This window comes from Ambystoma mexicanum, chromosome 8 (assembly GCF_040938575.1).
Source record: "Ambystoma mexicanum isolate Mex_15411 chromosome 8, UKY_AmexF1_1, whole genome shotgun sequence".
NCBI classification, from domain to species: domain Eukaryota; kingdom Metazoa; phylum Chordata; class Amphibia; order Caudata; family Ambystomatidae; genus Ambystoma; species Ambystoma mexicanum.
Window position 1 is genome coordinate 334,883,739 of NC_090929.1, and position 12,122 is coordinate 334,895,860.

General features: G+C 44.8%; 1 protein-coding gene across 3 annotated transcripts in view; it reads right to left on the bottom strand.

Moving 5' to 3' along the window:
- The window catches only part of FBXW5 (F-box and WD repeat domain containing 5), a 168,313-nt gene that overhangs the window by 29,117 nt on the left and 127,074 nt on the right, over positions 1–12,122 (bottom strand). The window lies entirely within an intron of this gene.

Consider the following 12,122-nt stretch of genomic DNA (forward strand, 5'->3'; position numbering starts at 1 on the left):
TTATTAAAACAACTCTGACAAACATTCACACAAAAAACATTGCACACTACTTTACCTGATCAACCCTCCCTTTCTCCAACATGTTTTTTTGTAAAGAAACATTTAAAAGGAAGAGATACGCTAGTGTTATGGCCACATCCTTCTTTGTCTAGATGTGAAAGATAATACTCAGCCCTGCAACACGCTAGTACTATAAACTAGGTCTATTGAGGCGAGAATGAAAATGACCACAGTCACCACAAAGCTACAAAAATAGGAACCCAACTGGAAACATTGCAAGAACATTGGACTTATATGTGGATAAAGTAATTACATTTTCCCAGGGAAGCTAGAAGTGTGAACATACAAAAGGAAATAATGTGTGTTCTCACACCAAACGCTGATGTCTGATCGCATATGGTAAATAATGTGCATGGGAAAACCTCATTTTAAAACCGGGTTTTTTCAAGAGGGACGTTACAGAACGCTACGACCTCACCAACCTGATAGGCATACAGACAGCATACCTTACAACCATCATACATCGATCCAGTTGAAAGTCAACAACATCCAACAGGTGTGACGGGGTGCCCGCCACAAATAACCACTTCGGAAGTGCAAGTTAAGTTCCAAGAATGTTTATTGGAATTCTTACAATAGATTGGCAGTGGATCTGGTGGGTTATTTTTCGGGACCTACTGGTTCTTTAGGGAAAGTGGTGCCAAGGCCCTTCCTCTTTAGTTGGACTACCCTGGCCTTTCCCCTCCTCCCTTGCCCAGGCGTCCATAACAGGATAGTGGTACTACCACCAGGTGACCCCCTAATGTCTATCATTCCTTGGGCTAATGGGGTTTCCCGAATACAGTGGCTACCTGACTCCATAGGTGTCTTCAGACTCTTTCCCCGACCTATCCTGCTTAGTAGTCTTAGTGAGTTACATATGGTGCCTTTTTTCACCAGGTATCTATCACTCTTCTGTCTACCACGCCTGTTCTCTCCTGACCCTTTTCTACAAGGTCTCAAAGGTGTTCTGCTCCCACCATACTACATTCCCTCCAATCTCTCACTCTGCCTTTCCAACTCTACCCTTTGATCGTACTCTTCTTACTCCTGTTCTTACTATCGACCTTACCTCAAACCACTGCTCTATTTACCTCTGCTGTTCTCTTCTCTCCTCCCTCTACTTCCTTGCCTCCTGCTATTCTTCTAGTTATAACTGCTCTACCACTACTCTTCTACTCCCAGTCGCTCTTCTTACTCTCCCTCTACTGCTATTCCTAGTCCGTTATGAAAACTAGCTTTCCTTCCTCTCACTATTGTCGTCACACTACTGATGTTTCTATTCGCCATCACCCTTTACTGCCAACTACCTTCCTACTGCCTATTCCACTTCCAAACTTGTCCTTTACGCCCACTACCACTACTTACTACCTCTCGCTCACCCGCTCCTCCACTACTCACTACCATCTCTACTCCGCTACCTACTAGTCAACACACAAACACTCCACAGACCCCCTTTCTCCAATAGCATCCGCACTCCAGTCAACCTCTCCTCCTCTGATCTCTCAGACGTCCTCCACCACCTCCTGTCCTCACCCAACTAACCCACACCAAGACACTCACACACTTACTTAAATACTCCATCTCCTCCCATGATTGGCCACTTAATAGCTCACCTTCCTTGGGAGGGAGGTTTCAGGAGGCATCGTAGGGGCTAGTAAGCCCTGCCCCCACCCTTCTTCAGGTAGTGCAGCCTCATTTTTCCCAGTGTTACACAGGGGCCCATAGGGAATTACGGTTCCAGGCCATCTTGGGCCTTTCATTAATAATAATATTGCTGGTGGGTTAGTGGTTTGAGGCCTTAATGGGGCTTTTAAGTAAAAAGTATCTTGTGGGCTAGTGAACCACCCTTTACTAGGGAGGATCCTTGGTGGCATAGCAGTGGTGGTTCTCTTCTCGTGGACTCCAACTGGTGTTGCAACACACTTTCAGCCTCTGCGACGGCTGGTGTAAACGCGGCTGCCACATCCCGTTAAACAGCCGTCTCCGCTGCCAGTATGAAGACGCTGGCTGAATCCCTTCATCTCGGCATGGCTGCTCCAGTGTCCCATGGCACCCTGCTCTGCAGCGTCACCAGTCTTCCACCTGGCTCTCCTGGTTATGATAGGGACTGCCACAGTCCCAACGCCAGCACTTCGGGTAGGCAGTAGCCGTGAGGGCCTGCCCTGACTGGCACCTCATCAGGGTGTTGGGGTGCGTGCTCCCTCCCCACTTTAACAAGGCTTACCAGGCCTTGTCGCACAGGACACTGGGAAAACATCAAAGCAACACGAGTGGGAGGGTATGACATCACTTTATTCGGTCTTCTTTGTAGATACAACATTAGGCTGGCAGGGGATACTTTAGTTCGGAGCCACACAGCATCACCCCCTCTTTTATAGCCAAAAGTATATCCAACGCATGCACACAAATATGTGGCTTCTGGTAAGATGGCGACATGATTAAACTAATTTTGCAAGACCTTAATACTGCCATCAAGTCCACACAATAGTATTTTGAGAACATATGTATAGACAGCGCCCGGACCTCCAGCAGAGGGCATTCGTAAAAAATGCTGTTTAAGATGCTTTCCCTCTGCTAATGTAATGTGGGTCCGGAGGACTTCTGCCCATGTCAACTGGCTAGTAATTGACAGCATCAGATACATTTTATAAAGCAAAAAGGAGGTTTTTCCTTCTTTTTTGCTTTTCCAATAGTGATTCTTCCAAGCGCAATAAACAGCAGCATCTTGTTATTGGAATGATTTTTTTTAATTGGGTTTTACAAAGTAAATGTATGCAAAATAGGAAACTGATGAAAACAAACTGAAATCTTTTCCAAGAAAAAGGGGATAATGGAAGCAAGGTAAAAAGCGTGGAAGGAGAGGGAGTGCCGAAAGGGGAAAGAAAGCGAAAAAGCGAACATCAGTTCATAGCTGAATAACCAGTTCATGAACAGCTCACAGTTCAAATAGGAATTCATTAATGAGGTTTAACAAGACCAACAGTATGTATATCAATACAAATATGTAAGAATTGTAAGGGATCAAGAGTAAGACACAGTGGCATATTAAGTGTTGGCTATAGACTTATTTTCAAAATAATAAGAAGGTTGGTGGGATTCCTATCTATCCCTAACTCTAAGATGGGTACCCCTGCCAGAACAAAACAAACGAATGTCTGTGTCAGGATATTAACAAAAAGCTTGTTCTCAGTCCTGTGGCCAAACACAAAACTGACCCTTATACTCTAAACTTAACATAATGTGCACAGGGGGATTTCTGTAAGCTATAAACGTGTACCTTCCCTTCAGAGTTCCAAAACAGAAAGATCTAAAGGTTAGAACAGAAAGGAACAAAGTTCCACCAGGAAAAGGGATCTCCCTTCCGCTAGATTTCCTCTGGTAATTTAACAAGTCACTTAGTCACAGTTCACACTTGTTCAAGAGGGATAACTCTTCCCTTGAGTCTCATTTTCAAATGTAACAATTCTTTTAAATGTTTAGTTTCTCACACTCAGTATTTTCATCAATTTAAACGGGTCACCATTCTTCCTTTTTCCATTAGCTGCTCTGTTTTTGTATATCCCTGGTGTACTCTCCTGCCGGGTATTTGCAACGTTCTCATCAGTTTTCCAAACAAGGGGTATGATTCCTCCCTTTTACACCCGTTTCTTACAGTTTCACAATTGCTTCCGACTCCTGGTTTACTCTCCTGCCAAGATGTCAAATTAGTATGCATCTGTCTTTCTCTCATGGGTGCGAGTCCCAATCACTCTTTCATCCACAATATTCTATTTGACCAATATCGGGTCACTGACCCTTGTTTATTAAAGGTCATCTCAGTTTCAACTCTTTCAAATACTGGGCTTCTGCCCCTTTTCCAATACTGTTCGGATTTACATTAACTACTCTTTTGAAGCATTTTCAATATTATTTGCAAATATTCAAATTCCTTCCTGTTTCTGTGTTCTGGCATACACTTTCAGACACCCCAGTAACCCATTTGTTTTCTCTGTGCTTACCTGGCAGCTTCAGTGTCCCTTGCGTCTCTCCTTTTCTGTCCGCTTCGGTTTGCTGATTCGGTGTGCGTCCCGTTAGTCATCTCGCTCTCATTTTGCTTTCTTCTGCAGCATACAGCCCGCGCTACCATGAGCTTCACTAGTTCCAGTTTCTCTGTGCTCTGTTAGGGTCAGCCTCTGTGCTGCTTCGAACCGTTTCTGCACCACCAGCTTTATGACCGGTGTCAGAACACGTTACCATCAAACTCAGTCTCTGCCACTCTCTCATACGTCTGTCAGGTGTGGCAGTTTTAAACTTCCCGGCATGGTGATATACAGTGGACACGGCCAAAGGACGTAGCTTGAGAACTGAAATTCAGCTAAAGCAACCTTAACTTCGTGCCCCCTGGTGCACAGCCTATGACCACAATGATGACATCACAGATGACATCACTGGTGACTATGACATACACAAAAGTAATGCATTAAATTGGATACTATTTAAAGGTTACTTTTACTTTGTACAGTATGTTTTTTTTCCAATTTTAATATGTTAATCACTTACAAAAGACTAAGAAATACATAAATTTTTTCAAGCAAATGTTGAATTTTAAAACTTCAATTTCTTTATACATATAACTTTTTTCAATACCCATGTATGGAAATCTTAAAATATATCCTAATACATAGTTGTTCCTTGTTTTAAAGCACTTCTCATGTCATTTAGAAAATGATACGTGTACACATTTTTCTTACAATAAAACAATTGAGTATATAACTGTTTTTATTTTTAAATGTAGTAAATAATTAGAGTTCAACATACGTCTATTTCTACTATTTTTTTGTGATTGTATATACATATTATAGTGAACATGTCGTACATACATTTGGCACAGACGAACAAGTTACTTACCAAACTGGTAACATTCTTTCGACTGCATGTTCCTCCAACGTATTCCTCATCTATGATATGTAATGTCCACAGCTTACATATCATAGATGAGGAATACTTTAGAGGACACAATCCATTCGAAAGGCACATTCTAAGCGGTGTACTTTTTATTTACTTTATTGCTATTAAAAGAAAGTAAACATATTTGTAATATATGACATTTAGAATTCAGATATCTTTTACTAAAGTACTACAAAGGAAAGCTTCACAAGTAGTAATATGATGCATGTGAAGCTGTTTACTGTTTTAAACAATTTACTCCGTCATTAACTATTTTAAAATGCTAATATCACACATGTAGAAACACAAGGGTGGTCTTAATATGTGCAAATACCTTATGCCTGATGCCATTAGTTAAATAATCATTGATGTCCTATATAATGTCACCTGTCACAAGTATGAATCTTTCATATTGAACGTGGTCATGTATGTCCCATTGTTAAAAGTGAAAATGTTTCTTGCAGGGCCGTCATCCCATCCTTAATTTCTGGTTCTTTACAAATGTGTGCATAGCCTGCAGATCCAGGACTGCATGCAGCTTGAGGTTTTCCTTTGATAATAAGAAATATGCTGGAAGATAATCTGTGCTTTGTCCCCAACTGAGACCCTTTTGATGGCCCCCTCTATCAATTCTGTTACTTCTGTTTGTAAAAGTATTAGATGTTCTGCCTTTGGGTGCTTATTTATGGTGGGATGTTGTATGGTGCTGTGTGAAATTCAATGCAGTAACCGCGATTCAATGTTTTCAAATCCATTAATCGGTGGCCACTTCATATGGGCGTGCAAGCAGCATCACTTGTTCCTCTATGGTCGACCATTCACCATCATAACAGATCACCAATCCCTCACGACTATTTATGGCAAACCAACATTGAAGATGCCACCTTGCATCGCTAGATGGGGGCTACGCTTACAAGAATATTCCTTTACCATCATACATCGGCCGGGAAAAGACAACATTCCTGCTGATTTTCTATCCAGATAGCCCTTACCCGCCAAAGATGAGTGACATTCCAACAAAGCAAATCAATATTTAAATTACATTGTGAGCAATGCACTGCCAAAGTCTCTCACGCTACCGCAAATACTGGAAGGCACAAAGCAAGACAGTTTGCTCACAATAGTAGAAAACTGTGCAACACTGGGCAAGTGGCAAAGAAACAACCACGATAAGCCCAAGGCAGCAGCAGAGGAAAAGCACCTCCAGAGAATCCGCAAAGCACACGCGGTTCGTCTTGCCAGAAGGACTACTACTAAAAGAAAACAGAATCGTCATCCCTGTAAGTTTACAGGATCAAGTAATCGACTTAGCACACACAGGACACCGTGGCATTGTATCTATAAAGAGGCAACTCAGGACGAAGGTATGGTTCCCACAGATGGATGCCAAAGTTGAATAGACGCTGGGAAAAAGCATAGCGTGCAAAGCAGTCGCACCATGCACCTTCCCTGAACCGCTCGAGATAATGCCCCGGGAAGTGTGGGAAGTCGCTGTCGACATGTTTGGTCCGCTCTACAATGGCAAATATGTGCTAGTAATCATGGACGAAATGTCCAGTTTTCCGAAATACATCTGATCCATTCCACAAGCGCTCATCCCAGGATAATACCTTCACCGATTATGGAATTCCCACCATTGTAAAGATGGACAAAAGACCTCCATTCAGCAGGGGATGCCTTTGAATGTTCGCAGAACATCTAGGCTTCCAGAACTGTATAATCACACCGCTCTGGCCTTAAGCCAATGAGACAGAGATGTATGGCCAATCTAAAACGTACACTTCAAATCTGGCAAATCACCAGGGGATCGTTTATGCAGGCCATCTGCACATTACTCCGGGACTACAGGAACACACCGCACAGTTCCACGGGAGTATGCCCTTTAGCATTAATGTTGGGTTGTCTGGTGAGGCTTCAGAATAGTGAAACTAAGGCCAGAGCAAAGGATCGAGAAAGAAAGAACAAAATGAAAGAGTATGCTGGCCACTGAGGAAAGGCACGACCAGTGATTTTCAAGTAGATCAAGTACTAGTGCATCAAGCACAAGAGACGAAGGAAACTCCTGCGTTCAAACCAGAGCCCATGACAGTAACTCGCATTCATGGAACCATGGTAACCTCAGCTAGTCCCACAGGCACAGTCACAAGAAACTCATAATTCTTCCGGTCATTTGAATGAGATTCAGCTCGCGCGAGAGAAGAGTTAGCAGATTGCGAGAACTCGTCAGGTACAGACTGAGTTTATGAATGGTGACTGGGACACATACGACAGTGACCGCAACAACAGAAGCACTCCCACCCTGCGGACCCCATCTAGAAGGGGAATTTGTAAACCATTGAGATGGATTGAAGAAAGTGGTTTGCTAAGCAAGGGGAAGCGGTAATGTCCTCTTTCTATGACAACCTAAGGACAAGTACTCCACCCATTCCCTTTCCATTACTGATGTGGGTGCAGCCCACCATATAAATTCAGAGGTGGGGCAACCACCAAGTTAGTTCGCTGTTAGATAAAGAAGAAAAAACCTCTGCTGGCTCCTGTGTTTTATTTAATTACACAGTTTAATTTCTCATGCTTTATTCATCTGCTGCTGCGGATTTAACAGGACTCCATAAAGTCCCCGGGTAGCCCCAGCCGATGAGGCCACTAGAGGCAAAGGCTCTTTTTCTAAAGCCTGAAGCTCCTGCGCACGAGGTTCAGCTTTAGGAAAGAAAGGTGGTGGCTTCAATCAGCCTCACCTTTCTCCCTTAATGGCGACATGCCCCACCAAGCATCCCTTGAACTAAGAGATGCAGCGAGGATGATCACTGCATCTCTAAATTAAAGGGATGCCTGGCGGTGGTTGGCAACACTATTTAAAAAAAGGCGTGGTGTCCCCCCAGGGATCCCCCCCTTAACCAGGAGTTGCAGGGCCATCACCCCCCTCACCTGGAATTCAAAGGACATGATCCCTGAATCTTTCATTTGAAAGGGATGTCTGGATGGGGTCGGTACCACAATGAAGGAAGAAAATGTGTAGAGCCGACACCCGCCAGGGGTTGGTGGTACTTACCTAAACCACCCGTTAGGCTAGACCCCGTTTTAGCTCACACCGCTTTACAGAGCTATCACCACGATTTTGCATTCCAAAGGCACTGCAGTTACGGATTGGGCTTGTGGGATGGAGGGCTTCGGGTGCATGGTCACTGAAACACCTGAGCAAAATAAGTAGACCTAGACAAGAAGCAAGCTCCACAGGTAAGCAGTACACTAGGTCAAATACGGTCTGATAAATTGCTACTCAGCCTGGCAAACAATCCAAGATTCATGGTCCTTGTTCTATTTTTAGCACAAGGTGACATGGGTCACTGCAGCAATGTGGCAGGAGATGAAAGCCAGGCTAAAGACCAAGGTGAAGTCTTCACTCATCTGTTGTGAGGCAGCTGGCCGGAGTGATAAAGAAGAGGGGGATACTCAAACTCTTTTCTGGTTGACTGACAGAAGATGATCGCTGAAGAAATCCCTACACCAGCTGGCCTGCTACATGCATGTCAGACACAGGCAGTCCATTTGAAAGAGGAATCGGCAGCACTAGTCTAGGGCTTAGGAGGCCTGAAGCCTCTCACTTTGAGGAAGAAGGCAGCACTCGGCTGACAAGAGCCTGTCATTTCTTCACTCCGCGAACTGTGAGTTTACTTACTCTTAAGCAGACATTAACGTGACTGCGTCAGCAGAGTAGCAAACAAGTAATGGCAGAGGACAAACGCCTTTCTATGCCCCCTGTGATGAAGCTAAAGGCTTTTAGATGACACACACTTCCAATTATCTGCATCTAATGGGCCAAAGGAAGGTGAAATGTTTATTTAGCCTTCTGGGCTCAGCATAAAGAGGGGCTGGGGGTCAACAGCTAAATGGCTTTAATGGCCTCACTCGCTACCAGATTTCAAAACTGCCATCCAGCCCCCCCCACAATTTTGAGGCTAGCTCTGCCACTACAAAGAGGAGAAGGTAAATAACCCTGCCTAGTGGGGAACACCGAGAAAGATGCTGTCGGATGAGGGTCCGTGTGGAACCTGGGTGAAAGCCGAGCAAACAAGGATGTTTGCTCCCACCTGCAGTGCAAAGAGAGAAGAGTGAGGATGTGAACACCATCCAGTAGGAGTGAAGGGTGAAAACCATGTGTTCGAAAACCCCTAGTGAGAATGGGACAAGACAGGGGGGATCCTGCTGAGGCTGCACATCAGTGCGGTAGGAGACCAGAGAGCACCCTGGTGAAGCCAAATCACACATTGACACTTTCTGGGTAAAACAATGCATGCAGAACAGTCAATAAGGCCAGAGTGAACCGAGAAATTTCTTGACCCAGAAAGCGCTTGATGCTGGAATATTGTTGCAAAGCCGAGAGCAAATGGAGAAAGGACTCATTGCCTGAAAAAAAAGACATACTGGGAAACCAAGTGGTTGGGTCAGAAAGCCCTTTTGACTCATTTTTCTAAGTGTGGTAAAAAGCTGTTGGCTTGGATTTTTGGTTTCTAGACTTTGCTGACAATCCACATATTTTTACCATTCAACACTTCAGTCATGTTGTTTGCATTCTGTGTGGTGGGGCCACATAGAAAAGCCAAAGTTGCCCATCCGCCTACATGGGCTTATACTGGAGCCACCAAAGGCATCTCAGTATAACTGGTATCTGGTTCCGAGTGGATCCGACACCTCAATCCACTTCTGTAGGTTTGTGTCTGCAAAAGTTGAGTTTGGCTGGCCAATCCTGATGGGATGGCCGTCAACACCTTGCAAGGTGCAGGGTTGACGATTAGTGGGGTGGGATAACCTCCAACCCCTGTGTGTGTATAACTAGGGAGACCCATGGCCATTTTACAGATTTGTAACTGGACACTCACCTGGAAGATAGTGGAGAGTAAAGACGTCCATGAAGATCGCTGGGAACTGCTCACTCCTTAAGGGGATTCTCTGCCTCTGTCTCTTGGAATCCTTCAGGGATTTCCTAGTCTTCCATCCAACGGGAATCGATTGAACATCCCTGCCTGCAGCCTTTTGGTGCTCCTCTGAACTTTCCTGGACTCATTGCAATCACCAGACCTGAAGTAGGGGGTTACTGCTGCCTGAAGCCCTGAATCCTGCGGCACCAAACATTCTTGATCCTTTGTCAGACATCCTGGCTCAACTGCTCCTCCTTGCATCCTTGTCCAGCCCACACCTCCTTTCACCCTCAGAAGCATCCATGTGCTCTAAAGTGTCATTGTGTTTCCTACCTGCTGCTTGAGCGGTTATGTCCAGCTCTTTTGTTGGCCACCTTGCGTGGCTCATCCAATGTTGCCAGTGGGATTTTCTTCATGAGACATCAACTGGGACTCTGGTTGCAGACCATACAATTGGAACCAGCAATGCTACCAAAACTAAGTCCAGCCTGAACACAGGTCTTCTTTGATTGCTTGCCTGGGCCATCGGAATTGTACGATCAAACCGAAAAAAGGTCTGACCGTACAAAAAGTTGGAAAAATGCTACCCCCTCAGCATACACGGGAAAAAATAATACAACAGGGGCTGCGGGGGTGTCCCCTCCTGTGACGCTTCAGGGATGTTGCACTTTAAATGATGAGAACTTAGCCAACAAGTAGTTTGTTTGGACTAAAAGAGAGTCCAATTCTTTTATTGAACAAAACAAATTCTTTCTTTCTTTTTATGTAACTGAAAAGGATATGTTTCTTCGGTACTCTCGGACAAAGTTCTGGTTAGTGTACACCAAGGTAAGAACAACTTGGTAAGTTCGTTGGGTAAGAATGTTTGTTGTATTATTACACTCCATCTAGTCTCTTTACTCCCTTCTCTGTTCTCTCAATGAGTCTTTCTTTTCAGTCTTTCTTTTGGTCTCTTGGGTCTCAACTTCCTTTAAGATTCGTTTAGAACTTTCTGTGCTGTTTACTCCGTTCTTAATGCAGGCTGGTTCCCCTCTTAAGTCACAGTTTGTACTCACTAGCGACAGGATGCTTTCCTTGTTAACATTGACTTAAACACTTCTCTTGTTATCTGCACTTAGCTGGTTTGATGTATCAGACACCTTGTCTTGCGTGGTTTCCTCTCCTGGAAAAGGCTCTCCGTTAATGTTCCAGCTCAGTGTTAATTTATTAGTCAACATTCGCCTCTTGATACACTCCGCCTGTTCAGCCAGTGCGTACTAAATTTCATTACGGTCTTTCGGCCAGGCACCTCTCTTGTCTGGAGTTCGCTCAACTGACACACTTCCACCTCCGGTTAAGTACTTACAGCGACCCTCTTCATTACTTCGACGTCTGCCGATGGCTTTGTTCCACTCCTTCAGAGTCAAGGTTCTTCTCCGCGACTCCAACGGCATTTGCCCTCCTCCTCCTCAAATCGGGTGCCGGCTCCGGTCCCCTTCGTTCAGGTCTCACCTCCGTGCAGGGAGTCGCTACGTTTCAGCCACGTCTCCGCCCAGTCTACGAAACGAGCAACAACGATCGCCTCGTCTTCCTCAGCACCAGTTAGAGCGCAACAGCGCTGCTCTGTTTATTCTTGCTCGACTTCTTCCAGCCTAGTTTCTCTGACAACCCAAAACAAAATTAACTCCTTAATAACTCGCGTCCGCGCAACGGCGTAGACTTGGTCTAACAACTCTTGAACTTATCAGCTGTCTCTCAATATGCCCAGCTGTAACGGCTCTCCTCGCTCTCCCCTTCGTTCGGCGTCTTCTGGCAACCACAAGCAGAGACAGAAAAACATTAGAGGAAAGTCCATACATGAAGTGGACGAAGTGGACTTCCTGGATTTATGCGTCGGTAACTGTAGCCTTATAGTCTGCATTCATACACATTGTCACACCTCCCCAACACCCAGCTCCCTATACTTTGTTACACTATTATTTTTTTTTAGAGTATAGTGAGCGGGGGAAACCCCTGCAACTCCCAAAGGGGAAAAAAGAAAAAAAAAAAAGACCCTGGCCGGCGCTGGTTCACCATCACAGAAGTGAAAGGGAACTGGCGCCGCAGGGACACAGCATGAAGAGATGGTAAGTAGGGTGGGGGTGTGTTGGGGATGTGGGTGGGAGGGGGCGTCGTGGGTGTGTTGTCGGTGGGGGTGGGTATGCAGTGGTATTGAACGTGTGTTCGCATGGGAAATGTATGAACATTTTGTGGTTTGTA